This window comes from Rattus norvegicus, chromosome 5 (genome assembly GCF_036323735.1).
Source record: "Rattus norvegicus strain BN/NHsdMcwi chromosome 5, GRCr8, whole genome shotgun sequence".
In the NCBI taxonomy this organism is placed as follows: Eukaryota; Metazoa; Chordata; class Mammalia; order Rodentia; family Muridae; genus Rattus; species Rattus norvegicus.
In genome coordinates, this window is record NC_086023.1 from 10,610,748 (window position 1) to 10,625,082 (window position 14,335).

The window sequence follows — 14,335 nt, forward strand, 5'->3', positions numbered from 1 at the left end:
TTTTTTTTTTTTTTTCCGGAGCTGGGGACCGAACCCAGGGCCTTGCGCTTCCTAGGCAAGCACTGTAGCACTGAGCTAAATCCCCAACCCCGTAAGTGCCATTTTTTTAATAATTATTTATTCATTTATTTAATATATATATGAGTACACTTCAGACACACCAGAAGAGGGCATCGGATCCCATGACAGATGGTTGTGAGCCACCATGTGGTTGCTGGGATTTGAACTCAGGACCTCTGGAAGAGCAGTCAGTGCTCTTAATCATTGAGCCATCTTTCCAGCCCTGTAAGTGCCATTTTTAATAACAGGTTTATTATTTTCTGGCAAGAAATTTAATAAATGTAATGCTGGTTTTTGGGTGTAGTTGTGGTTTTCCTTTTGTGGCTAGTACCTTTTATGTTTTGATTGAAGAACTTTCATGAGGAGCTGGGCTTGGTCAATTAAGTCCGTGCCTTGCAAGCATGAAGACCTGAGTTCAGTTCCCCAGCAGCCAGGTCAAAGCTGGTTATAGGGCTGGAGAGAGGGCTCAGCGGTTAAGAGCACTGACTGCTCTTCCAGAGGTCCTGAGTTCAAATCCCAGCAACCACATGGTGGCTCACAACCATCTGTAATGAGATCTGATGCCCTCTTCTGGTGTGTGTGAATAAATAAATAAATTAAAAAAAATAAAGAAGAAATACTGGAGTTCATTGTTGTTTTGAGACAGGGTTTTTTTTTTTTTTACTAAGGATTCCTGGCTGTCTTGGGATTTACCATATAGGTCAGGCTAGCTCTATATTTGTAGAAGTTCACCTGCCTGCCTGCCTCTGTATCTCAAGGTGCTAGGATAAAGGCACATTTGATATGCTTTCCCTTATCCTAGTGCTGTGGTGACATCATCCAATATTTTCCCCTAGGAACTTTATAGATTTGACTTTAACTTAAAAATAAATTTTTGGGGTTGGGGATTTAGCTCAGTGGTAGAGCGCTTGCCTAGCAAGCACAAGGCCCTGGGTTCAGTCCCCAGCTCCGAAAAAAAGAAAAGAAAAAAAAATTTATTTTTGTTGTTTATTTGTTTAGGTTTTTCAAAATATGGTTTCTCTGTAGCCCTGGCTGACCCAGAACTCACTCTGTGGAGCAAGCTGGCTTCAAACTCTGAGATCTGCCTGCTTCTGCCTCCCAAGAGCTGGGATTAAAGGTGTGCACCTCCACTGCCCAGCTATATTTATGAATTTTAAGGCTTGAATGCGGATACCAGTGGAAAGTTGCACTCAGCTCCCCTCCTCTGGAAGAGCAGTATTTAGTTGATCTTTATAGCTGAGCCCTGTTCAGCCTTGACTCTAACTTTGAAGTTCAGCTGTGTCTCAGACTCATTCTGACTCCTGGTGTGAGGTGGGATCAGTCATTTCTCTACACTGACCTTCCTTTCTCTGCTTTCACAATTTAAGAATAGTTGAGGGGGGGCTGGGGATTTAGCTCAGTGGTAGAGCGCTTGCCTAGGAAGCGCAAGGCCCTGGGTTCGGTCCCCAGCTCCGAAAAAAAGAATCAAAAAAAAAAAAAAAAAGAATAGTTGAGGGGCTCGAGACCCCATATGAACAACAATGCCAACCAACTAGAGCTTCCAGGGACTAAGCCACTACCTAAAGACTATACATGGACTGACCCTGGACTCTGACCTCATAGGTAGCAATGAATAGCCTAGTAAGAGGACCAGTGGAAGGGGAAGCCCTTGGTCCTGCCAAGACTGAACCCCCAGTGAACGTGATTGTTGGGGGGAGGGCGGTAATGGGGGGAGGATGGGGAGGGGAAGACCATGTAGAAGGGGAGGGGGCTTAGGGGGATGTTTGCCCGGAAACCGGGAAAGGGAATAACAATCGAAATGTAAATAAGAAATACCCAAGTTAATAAAGATGGAGAAAATAAAAAAAAAGAAGAGTTGACTGTAGCCAAGTGGTGGTGGTCATGATGGTGGTGGTGGTGATGGTGATGGTGATGGTTCACATCTTTAATCCCAGCATTCGGGAGGCAGAGACAGGAGGATCTCTGTGAGTTTAAGGCCAGCCTGTTCTACAGAGTTCCAGGACAGCCAGGGCTACACAGAGAAAACCTGCTTGAAAAATAAAAAAAATAAAAAAGATTAGTGAACTCTAAGCTCGCTACACTGATGCGTTCTGATGCATTGAGTCACCTGTTTTTTTACACATTGATCAGTACTCTGCCTAGCCATTGTAGGTTTATAGAAAGTATTGAAATTGGGGATGTCTGTAATCCAAATGGTACTCCTGCACTCCTGTCCTGGCTACTTTAGAGGACAAATACTTAGATATTTACTTTCAAATTATATCAATTTTCACTCAAGAAGCCTGTGAAATTTTGATTAGGATTGTGTTGGATGAATATCAACTTAAACGGGGAAAACTCTATATATTGGTCTCCATCTCTGGTCTCCTAGCTCCATTGTTTCTGGGCCTGGTGAGACCTAGCTTGTGGAAGAAAGGTGCGGTAGAGCTGAGCTGCTCTCTTCTCAGGAGCCAGCAAGTAGAGAGTCGGCTGGAGTGAGGGGCAGGATACCCTTCATAGGCATCCTCCGGAGCGACCTACTTCCTCCCATGAGGCCTGATGTCTCATCTCCCTCCCTCTTAATATTACCATCAAAATATGACACCAATCCCATGATCCAGGGGTCTCTTAAGTATTGGATCAGCCAGCCGGAGCCTAAGATGTCAGCACATGGTCTTTCTGGGGGATATGAACTATCCAAGCCGGTCCAGGACTGACTATATGAAGAGAGTAGTTAGGGAAAGCTTGGCACAGTCACATTTAGACAGTCATCTTGCCTTCAAATGAAACCTTGTGGATTTCTATCCACAAGTTTTCTTTCCTCTCTCTCTTTTTGTCTGTTTTTGTTTGTTTGTTTGTTTTTTGAGACAGGGATTCTCTGTGTAGCCCTGGCTGTCCTGGAATTCTCTGTAGGCCAGACTGTCTTCAAACTCACAGAGATCCTCCTGTCTCTGCCTCTTGAGTGCTGGGCTCAAAGTCATGTGCCATCGCTACTCAGAGATTAACAGTGTGTTTTTTTTGTTTTGTGTTTTTTTAAATTTAAAGGTCTTTGTACATTTTCCATGAAATTTATTCTTAAGTGTTTTATAATTATTTCTTCTTCAAATGAAAAATTCAACTGACCTCTGTGTTTGAGCTTATGCCTAGCAACCTTCAAGTCACCGCAGTGGTTCATAGGTTCTTGTGAATTTGTGTGTATTGGTATACATACATACCATCAGTTCCATCAGCGAGTAAAGAGGCTTGTGTTTCCTTCTGCTTCCCAAGCTCACTGGGTTGGACTTTCGGAGAGGTGGAAACCCTTGCCCGAGTTTACACAGATAGTATCAGGGTTGAAACACACCACAGCCTGATTCCAGAATCTTAAAGTGACTGTTGGGGCATTAGATTTTTGTTGTTTGAGAAGCAGGAAGATACAGTTAGAAAAATAGGGTCACATGGAGGAAGGTCTTAATGTAAGGTAAAGAGTTTGAATTGTATCCTGTAGACTATTAATAAAGGATCGTTAAATGCTTTAAGTGGGGAAGATCTTGCTTAGCTTTGTTTTGAAAGTCTAAATGCCAGTGCTAGGGTGATCGCTCCGTGGTTAAAGTGCCATCCTAAAGTGTGAGACCTGGAATTTGGATCCCCAGTACTGGTGGAAATACTAGGTGAATGTGTGGCCCACCTGCCACTCCAGCTCTTGGACAGCAGGGACGTATTTCCCTGGAGCAAACTGGCTAGCTAGCCTAGACATTACCTGTGTGTTCTGGGTTCAAGGGAGCAATCCCACATCCATGAATAAGGTAGAGTCTGATTGAGCAGACTCAGCAAAACTCCTGGTGTCAACCTTGGGCTTTCATGGATGTGTGTGTCTTCACTCAAGTGAGCATACATACATGCACATTTATCATACACACATACATGGAAAAGAAAAAAAAATCTAAAGTGAAGACTAGCAACACGTCTGTCTCTGTTGGTAAAGGCCTTTGCTGTTATCAAGTCCAGTTCCTGGGATCCTGTGGTAGAAGGAGAGAATCCACTTTCTGAAGTAAGTTGTCATTGACTTCTAAACATGCGCTGTTGCATATACGTGTCCCTTTCCCAACAACACACTGTGTGTGTGTGTGTGTGTGTGTGTGTGTGTGTAATGGAAATGTTTGTCCTATACTGCTGATTTTTTAAAGATACTTTATTTTACCTGCATTGGTGTTTAGCCTGCATGTATGTCTGTGTGAGGGTGTGGGCGGTTACAAGCTGCTGTATGGGTGTTGGGTGGTGAACACAGGACCTCTGGAAGAGCAGTCAGTGCTCTTATCCTCTTAGCCATCTCTCCAGCCCACTATTCACTTTCTTAGTGAAGTGCTGCTGGACGGATTTTTTAGCATATTCTTCACTTGTTTGCTGGCTTATGTTTCATTTACGGTTCTGCTATTTGGGGGAAGTGTGCATGGCGGGAGTCTTTCCTTCATTCTTCCTTCCATGGCCTATCAACTTTCTGCTCCTACTAAACTCCAACGTTTCCCCCTCTATGGAAAAGTTGCATACTAACTTTTTCCCTATTGGGTCATTCTCTCAGTCATATCCACACTTCCTGTATCTCTGCTCCTCTTCCTTCCTCAAGTCATACTATTTACTGCCTCTGTGACCTTGTCATCTTTCTTTCTTTCTTTCTTTCTTTCTTTCTTTCTTTCTTTCTTTCTTTCTTTTTTTTCGGAGCTGGGGACCGAACCCAGGGCCTTGTGCTTGCTAGGCAAGCGCTCTACCACTGAGCTAAATCCCCAACCCCGACCTTGTCATTTTTCATAGACCACAGTGATCATTAATAATTATAACTAGCTTTTAAAAACTTATGCTAAAGGGCCTTGTATAGTCCAGGTTGGCCTCAAACTTGCTACGTAGTCAAGGTTGGCTTTGAACTCATCCTGCATCTCTACCTCCTCAGTGCTGCAATTAGAAATCTGGGCCATCATGTCTAGTTGATTCTGGGGTCTCAGAAATTGATACTGCAAAACATGGAAAGCCCTTTTAAAAAGATTTATTATCGCAAGGCCCTGGGTCCCCAGCTCCGAAAAAAAAAAAAAAAAAAGATTATATGTAAGTACACTGTAGCTGTCTTCAGATACACCAGAAGAGGGCATCGGATCCCATTACAGATGGTTGTGAGCCATCATGTGGTTGCTGGGAATTGAACTCAGGTCCTCTGGAAGAACAATCAGTGCTCTTAACCACTGAGCCATCTCTCCAGTCCTAGAAAGCCTTTTTTTTTTTTTTTTTAATAAGAATGTTTTATGATTGGTCTCTGGCAAATGAAGTGTGAACGGGCTTGAGGGCTCAGCCAGATAGTGTCGTTCCTTTGCTTTCTTTCTGTAGCTTCACTGATCCATGGCCAAGTACAAACTGAGAACAGTAAGTGTAGCCTTTCCTTGCTATATGTGCTTTTTTGGCTATCAAGAGAATCTATAAAGTGTTTCCTTCAAGCAAAACGATTCAAGTGCAGAGAGATGTGTGTGGAAGAGCCTACAGAAATTTGTGTAACATTGATTATATCACTTTCACTGTTTTATTGTACTAGTCACAACCTCTCACTCTGCCTGACACATAAAATGTAGCATAGGTATCCAGGTAAAGAAAAAAAACCATGTACCGAACTTGGTACTCTATGTGATTTCAAGGTCACTAGGGGGATTACACAGGCTGAGGTAGGGTCGGGATCTTAAAGTCTAGAGAATGAGGACAAATGCACAAACAAGGCCATATGCTCTGCACAAACAGAACACAGTAGGACTTATGTGTTTGTTGAACTGGCACAAAGACTTATTAGACAAGTGCAAAAGTAAATGGTCTTCTGCAACCCAGAAATCATTGTTCGGTGTGAGTACTAACACATACAGGAGAGATTGTTACTCAAAGCAGCTCAAAGAAGAGGTATTGACAACAAGGCTGGTTCTAAGAATACAAAGTTGAAGATATAAAAGCAAAATAAATAAATACCAGGTTTCTACCAGGGGTGTGAAGTCTTGACACTATTTCAGAACTACCAGGGGTGTGAAGTCTTGACACTATTTCAGAACTGGAGTTACATGCTTCAGGGTCCACTGGAGTAAGGCAACAACCGCTGGTGTGGGGGGTCATAATGCTACTTACTGTAAGAGCTTTGCTTTGTTTGACTTTTTAAGAAACACTCGTGTGTCTTGAGCATTCAGTAAGAAGTTGTACTGAGTAATATGGCATGGAAGCAGGGATGGGTTCGTTCGTGTGGATGATAGGTAGTTTTATATGAATTCTGTTGCCACTGAGCACTGAGGGACTCTGGACACCCCCGCCCCCCAAAAAAAGGAGGAATAGAAAGAGAAGAGTCTTTTTCTTAACTCTTAAGAATTCAGGCCAGGAGAAGAAATCTAAGTCTGGCAATGGGGACACTCCTAGGAGGGACCCAACCTCTTGCAAAAATGTTGTATTAAGAGTGGGGGAGGAAGATCATAAAAACACCCTGCATTTCCTGGTTGTCCCTATGTTCGTGGAACATAATTTAGTTGTTCTAATTATAAAAAATCCTTAAAATTTACTGCTAACATGTGGCTAAAATCAACCATTGCAAACACCAGACACATCCCTGAAATAGAACGTGAAGTATCCCACTGCAGACCTCCTCCTGACTCCACTCACCAATGCTGGCATTTTTTTTTTTACAGCTTTCCAATTCTTTGGGGTTCAAATCTTCCCCACCTTGCTTATTGTGTGACTTCTTTAGGCTTCAATGTTTTGTGAGGTATAAAAATAGCAACAACTTCGTAAGGTTTGAGGATTAAAATCTGGAGAGTGTGTGAATCACTTAACGCAGTGCCAAGACATTACAGTTCAATAAATACTTATTGTCTATGGCAAGTGACCTTTCATAACAGTTAAAATAAGGAAACGTGTTCCTGTCATATTTTGATAACTTCCGTTAAGCAAACAAATGTTGCTCATTTCTTTAAACTAATTATATCTAAATGGAAAAAGAAGTTGCTTTTCCAGAGTTAAAAACCAAAATACATTTAAACGTAATAGTCCTCCAAGTCTCCTCAATTCCAATACTCCATTGAGGATTTGATAATGGATTCCCCAATTAAAAAACAAAACAAAACTTTTGTCTCGCTGCGTGCGGAGAACAGTCCACCCAGTCTTTCTAAACACCGTGCAGCCTTTGCTTTGTCAAGCAATCGCAGGGTGGCACCCCAGTAAGTTCGCCTCCCTCGGTCACGCCCCTCCATCCCCTCCAGAGTTGTTAGGGGTAGCAACTGGGGAGGCGTATCCGCGGAGGAACCGAGGGGACATGGTGGCCAAGGGGTGCGCCCCGGAACAGCGCCTGGGTGCGGAGGTGCGCACGAGGGGTGCAGGCTGCTGGCTACTGGGCCCTGTCGGAGCGCGCGCAGAAGGCACCTCTGGGGCGACCCTGGCACTCGGCTTTCCGCGACCTTCTCGCCGCAGCGTCCTAGCTGTCGGCGGCGCGGCGGTCCCTTGGCCTCCACTCCCTGGCCCAAGCCAGTCCCCCTTGCTAGCTTTCTTTTGGGCACTGCCCTTTGCCCTCACATGGAGTCCTCTGTTGACTTTCCCTTCACTTCCAGTCACCCATAGGTCACGGTCCCTACACCACAGCCACCCATCTTGTTCAACTCTCGGAGCTCTGAAGTCTCGCCAGCCACGGAGATGCTGAGGACCCCGCGGGTGGGGTAGCCCCGATGTTCCCGGGCCCACGCTCGGGGTGCGGGACGCAAGTTTCCGCCCGGTCCCCTGAGCGGTGACAGCGCTCTCTCGGAGGCGGCCGGGAGGCGGAGGGCGGGCCAGCCCCGTGCCCGAGCCCCCTCCCCTGCTCGCGAGCTCGCGCGGTCTGTGTCTCTCTCCGCAAGTGCAGAGCCGCGGAGGAGGAGGGGGAGGAGGAGGGGGAGGAGGAGGAGGGAGCTGGGGGAGGATCTCCATTGAAATAAACAACCAGGCAGCAGTTATTAACACGGGAACATGGCGGCCGCAGCCTGGGCTCCCGCGGCGGCGGCGGAGGTCAGCGCCGACGGCAGCCCGCACCTGACGGCGTGACGGCCACATTGGTAAGCGCGCCTCCCCTGGGGGCTCGCGGGCGGCGGGCGGGGGGCGCCGCGTTCCCACCCGGGCCGCTGCCCTTGGTGCGCGCAGCCCGGCGGAGCCGCGCGCCGGCCGGGCAGGCTGTTGTTGTGTGCGGGCACTGCTGCCCGGGCGTGCGGAGCCCGCGACGCCCATCCTCGAGGCGCGGCCGAGCGGGGGACTCGGCTCCCGGGGGGGTGGGGAGGGCGGGAAGACGCGGAGTCCTCGGGAGAGAAAGGAGGCGCTCGGGCGCCGGGCGAGAGAGCTCGGGAGTCGAGCCCCAGAGCGCGAGGCGGGCGGAGGCTGCAGCCCGCGGCGCCGGCCGAGAGGTGAGCACCAGGCCGGGAAGCAGAGGCTGTGCCGCGGGCCCCTGCTTCGGCCCCCTCGGGGCTGTGCGGCGCAGCCTGGGCAGGCGGGCGCAGTCACGGCCGGTGCTTTCTTCCCGGGAGGCGTGCAGCGGTTGCTGCACGGGTGGGAGCCGGGCGAGGGGAGGCAGGACCTGGGAAGTGCCGGGGGTGTGTGAAGGTGACGCGGCCAGCAGGGGCGGCGGCGGGGGCTGGGGCGTCTGGGGGCCTCAGGCTTGGGTGGCTTCGGGGCGGCAGCGCTCCGGCCGCGCAGGCCGAGCCGCGGTGGGGGCGGGGAGCCGGGGTCGGGCGGCGGCGCCGCGCCGGGCTCGCCCCTGACTTAACTTTCTGGGTGCGGGCATGTGTGCCGGAGGCGCGCTGGGGCCGCGGCCGGGGGCGGGAGGCGGGCTGCGGGCCGGGAGGTTCCGGGTTGGCTCGCCAGCGCCCCCTCTTCGGTCCCCCTTCTGCGGCCCCTGCAGGGACAGGCCCTCGGGGGCCCCCCGCGGAAAGCGGGAGGGGTCCTGGCGGCCCTCGCGCCCCGGTCACGCCCTGGACTGGGGACCCTCCTCTCCGGGCCCCTAGAGGCTCCCGGGGAGGCGGCCAGGGTCGGCGCCGCGGGCTGGAGTGCCCGCACCCCGCCCCTGGGGGAGTCCTGGAGGCGCCGCGGCCGCGCTCGGGGGTGGCTCGGTCCCTGCTTCCATGGTCCCTCCCTTTCCCCTCCCCCAAGTGGCTTCCGGGGCCTGCGGACGGAGGGGCGGGAATCCGGGACCCTAGCCCCTTACTCGCCGGGAGTGGCGTTGGGCCTCAAGCCTAGAGGCTTGTCACTGGCAGGGGAAACTTTCCCAAACCAGAGCCTGAGCTCCAGCACCCTCCTCCGCCACCTCGTCCTCTAATCCCACTCCCACTCCACCTCCTCCGACTCCTTCCCCTCCCACCGACCCGAATCTTGCTGTGCCTGACTGATGGGGCAGTGAGCCAATGGGAGGCGGGAACTGACCTGCCGGGTATCGGTAAGCCAATGGTGGGAGCCAGAGGCAGGAAGGGGGCGGGGTTTCTTCCGACCAGTTAGGGCTGAGTTGCACGCGGGGCGGGGGAGTCATGGAGACGCCGCGAGCCTTCCCTTCTGGCGCGTCCCTTGGTCACCCGCACCTGGGTTTGTGGAATAGTGTCACTCACAGAATCTGTGACCCGGGGAGACCTGCATAGGTGCGCGAAGATAGTGCTTTTCTGGGATGCCGCGAGAGGCGTTGTTTTAGACATGACAAAGTCTAAAGCCACTTCAGGATGTGGCAGTAACTGCGAGGCCCGGTTTTAAAATGGCATATGTTGGTTGTGACCGTGTTCTGGATCTCAGCACCAGGTGTACGCGCTAGAGATCTTTGAAGGTCTGCGTTAGTTTCACTGGGCTTCTGTCCAGCACCCGGACGACGAAATTGAAAGGGCACCCTGAGAGTGAAGGCGCGCGTTGGCCTCATGTCAGGTGATTTTTAGGAGTGGTAAAGCATTCTTGTTTGGAATTGGCCTCACTGGGACCTTGTTTAAGCAGACCACCAATTCTCCAAGTCTTGAAAGTTTTGTGTTTGGCCTGGGTGTGACATTTTTACAAAGTTGCAGTTTATGCTGTCGGTATTTTTTTGCCTTGCTCTTGGGTAAACAAAATGAAGTTTTGAATCAAAGCACCACTAAGCTATCAAGCGTATGTATTTAATGCCCAAAACTAGCCAAAGAGTATTTGTCGGCAGAAAACAAAAGGAATAAAGTATAGCTTTCCATATTACTCCCATACAAAAGATTCTTAATTTTTTTTTCAGTTTCCTTAAACACGTATGAATTGCACAGTGTGTGGCTACTTCTCTGATGTGCAAGAGGTCAAGAGCTATCTTCGATTGTGTTAACTGTTTGGGTCCAGTGAGCTGACTTTCTTGACTCCTGAGTTGTAGGAAAGGGGGGCCAGGGGCGGTTCCCTGTGAGGATCTCAGGTTGCTCAGCAGGAATTGCGGTCTGTTAAAAGACAGCAGCTGCTTCAGTGCTTTTTGTGTGTGTGCTTGCTCTCCTGTTCTTTGTTGGTGAGGTTAGTCCAAACCAAACCGACAGCAGCAACATTCTTTTTCCCAGTTGGAGTCTTTGGGAGTTTGAAGAATGAGAAATGTTAAACTTAGAATCCATTCATGTTTGGAATCTGTCACCCTTGAATTTATTTCGGGGATTTAAAAAATACCTAATAGGCATGATACTTAGGTTTTCCACACGGGGTTCTCCAGCTTTTACTACTATTGCGATTTGCGAGACACTAATGTAAGGAAGCAGTAATCTGTAATGTGTGACTTTCAAATTTATAGTGTAGATTCCCAATCTAGTGTAATTTTAAACGTTCTTGTAGAAGTAGACTCTTCTTGCTGTAGCTTTTGAAGTGTTATTTTGCTGATAAGTGAGGCAAGCGAAAGATAAACACTTATTTACACTGACAGAAGTAGGGAGTATTGTAAATTAACGTTCAGAACCCAGCTACATTCAGACACTCCCACTAATAAGTTAATTTGGGAGGCCACTCTGGTGCAGGCCCTTTTCTCCTTCCTGACTTCTTCAAAGCAACCTGTTATTTCACTTCACTCTCCATAAGGGCCCTTCAAAACGTTCTTAGATTCTTGGTGGCAGAGAATAGCAAGTCCCCTGATGCCTGGCTAGGGGGAAAACCTCTCAAGCATATGGAGACATTTAGAAAACATGTGCACTGTCAGTGGTGATTTCCATTGTGTGCTGACTCTCATGCTGGGGCTGAGCCTTCTTCCTCCTGGGAAGCCCCTCTTAGAAGAGAGGATTTCTTTGACTTTTAGATGTCAGGGTGCTGAGGCCCAGGTTTTAAGAATGCTCAACAGTCATTCATATCAATGTAATGCTTTTGAGGACTTACCATTTAAAGAATTTTTTCTCTTCATTGATTAAATATAATTTAGATGACTTCAGCATAAGAGACATTTTACCGAAAATATATAAAAGAAAGAGGGTCCTGGGATTGCATAAAGGGTTAATGCATCTTGTTCCCCCCTTGCTTCCCAGTAGATGTATTTTAAAGCTTTCTACTCTCTGGAATCCAAGATCTCTATAATCACGTTCCTATTTTACATGGAGAAGTGAAGGCCTCACCCAGTGCCTTAGCTGTCTCAGGCCACAGTTGCTGTGTGACCATACTTTGACAGCTTAGATCTTCAAGAAAAATTGTTTTTGTCATATTGGATACAAAGGCTGTTCTTTGAAGCAGCCCTTATTGTTGGAAAGAAAAAGAACGAAGAGTGGCCCTTTAAAGCACTTTTAATAGAGGATTAATTTTCTGGTATGCACAGGTGTCTTTGATATCTTGGCCATTGTTGTGTGGTAGTTGAAATTATATTTAAAAGTATGACTAATTTTTTAGCTGTTATTATGACAAAGACAATGTTTAAGTCCTATTAGCTTTTACTATTTATAGTTTTGTTTGGTGTTACATTATTATATGCTTTACTGATTTTTTTTTTTTTTTCAGAGACAGGGTTTTTCTGTGTCGCTCTGGCTGCCCTGGAACTCAGTCTGTAGGGCAGTCTGGCCTGGAACTCACAGAGATCAGCCTGCCTCTGCCTCCTGAGTGCTGGGGTTAAAGGTGTGAGCCACCATGCCCAGCTGCCCTACTGATTGGTTTTTAGTGCGTGACTTGTGTCTGTGTATCACATGGGTGCCGGTACTCACTGCAACCAGAAGAGGGTGTTGGATCCCTGGGAAGTGTAGTTAGGCCGCTGGAGTAGCTCGTGGATGCTGGGAATACCAGTGCTATCTTAACCGCTGAGCCGTCTTTCCAGAACTGCTGTATTGATTTTTGTTGTTGTTGTTGTTGTTTTAAGATTTGTTTATTTATTTTATGTACACCAGCTGTCTTCAGACACACCAGAAAAGGGCATTGGATCCCATTACAGATGGTCATGAGCCACCATGTAGTTACTGGGAATTGAACTCTGGACCTCTGGAAGAGCAGTCAGTGCTTTTAACTGCCGAGCCATCTCCCCCCCACCCCACCCCCATCCCCATCCCGCACTATATTGATTTTTAAATGAAGAAAAGCCATGGAATGGGAAAAACAAAACGTCTAGTTTTCTTTTAACCCTTTTCTATCACAAGCTTCTTTACCTCTGTGTCTCTTCTAAATGGAGAAGAGGCTCTCCATGTTTGTGTGCTTCTTTCTTCTGTTTTTTTCCCTACTTCTTGAGGGGCTTAGGAGTTTTAAATGAGAGAGGCAAGAGGGAATGCCATGTGTACTCTAAAGCCCCTTAGAATGTGCATCGGGGAAAGCTGCAAAGTACAAGTCAGTGTCACAGGCCCTGTTCAGACTGCATGAGGAAAACACACATTATGGATTCTGGATGCTCTAAACAGAGGTGACAGTATGACTCGTGTACTGCTTTAGCAGCCTGTGTGATCTCCTAGCTGTTGTAATAGTGAGAGTACAAAGGAGTTGGCGTCTTAGGGTAAAGGAGGGTGCTGGTCTGCAGGTAGAGCACAGTCGTGGCGTAGAGCAAAGGTTCTCAGTGTGTGCCGTCATCAGTGTTCATTCCCAGCATTTCCGGGTTCAGAGGCTATGGCAGTATGACAGGATTTATTCTAGGCCAGTGTTTATTTGGTTCTGTGGTTGGAAATTTCTAGCAAACGTAGATGAGTACAGTACATGTGGTAATGCTTCCTTTCGCTGCTCTAGAGCTTCTGGACGTAGTGTCAGTAACCAGGAGATTGGTAGATGTTAAGGGGCAAATGACAGGTAGTTGGAAACTGGAATCAGCCGTGAATTCTGGTGGGGCTTATACCTCAAGCCAGCCTGTACTTATCCTGTCCTGGTCCCCATGTTCAGCAGAATCCTTATTTTGGGCTCTGTAGGCATTTTCTCTGTATTCTTTTCGTCATTATTGATGGAAACTTGACTGTTCTGCCCTTGAGTGTATTTAATAGTAAAACATTTGAGTTACAGAGCCAGGGACTAAAGAGGGGCCCCAGACTGGGCAATGGTCTCTTTCCTCCCTTCTTTCCTTGGTGGTGGGGAAGGAAACATTTGCCTTAATTTCAACTTGATTTGGTATGACCAGTGTTCTCATCACTATATGTATGTAATCTAAAGTATGTACTGTCCAGCAAATTTTGCATGTATTTGGTATTGTTATTTTTCCTGAGAATAGAATTACGTTTAGAGTAAAACCTGTGGGTTGGGGGCTTAGTCCGTGGTTTGTCTCCACTGCAAGCTTGAGGACCAGTGGCTAAATTTCTGGCGCCCATGCAAATGCATATGTGCACACACAATTCATACTCTCCTATACCACCCACAAGTTGTTTAAATGTTCTCCTGACAGATGAGGTTAAAATTAAGTAAGTTTCTATTCATAAAGGTATGGACACGTATGACTCGTTCAGATTTATTTGGTTTGAAGCTTTGGTTGTGCTGCTCTGTGAGCTCTGTGGGGTATGGCGCATTGGCTCCATGCTCAGTGGTCCTCTGCAGCTGGTAGGATGTGTCAGGATGGGCTGGCAAGTGGGCCCCATCGTCTCTGTACCCTGGCGTTCGTCTGTGTGCAGCCTTGTGATGGTGCTCTGTGGCTGTGTGGCTTCTGGATGGAGCTCGTTTGTCAGGACCACAGTGGAGCGCCACAGGGATACACAGTGCCAGCCTCCTCCTATACCTCCTAGGCCTTCCATTCTTTGGATTCTGGCCACAGAAACATAAATACACACTGCCTCCTGTTCCAGGAGGTCAGAGGTAAGGGCAAGTCTAGGATGGCTGCACATCAGGGGTGTAGGATCTAGCAAAGTCCTTGAGACTCTGAGCTGTCTAAGAAGGAACAAATCCAAATGGCTGAGGTTCT

General features: G+C 48.0%; 1 protein-coding gene and 1 non-coding gene across 9 annotated transcripts in view; both read left to right on the plus strand.

The window, feature by feature from the left end:
* The first annotated feature begins 5,801 nt into the window (after window positions 1–5,801).
* Window positions 5,802–5,923, plus strand: LOC120103350 (small nucleolar RNA SNORA40). The gene has a single exon (XR_005505405.1). It is a non-coding gene; the product is annotated as a small nucleolar RNA SNORA40 (small nucleolar RNA).
* Window positions 5,924–7,964: 2,041 nt separating this feature from the next.
* Window positions 7,965–14,335, plus strand: part of Ncoa2 (nuclear receptor coactivator 2) — a 234,065-nt gene continuing 227,694 nt past the window's right edge. For 2 of the 8 annotated variants that reach the window (XM_006237744.5, XM_039110853.2), the window contains exon 1: window positions 7,965–8,105. The gene's annotated coding sequence lies outside the window, so the exon portion shown is untranslated. 8 annotated transcript variants of the gene reach the window in all.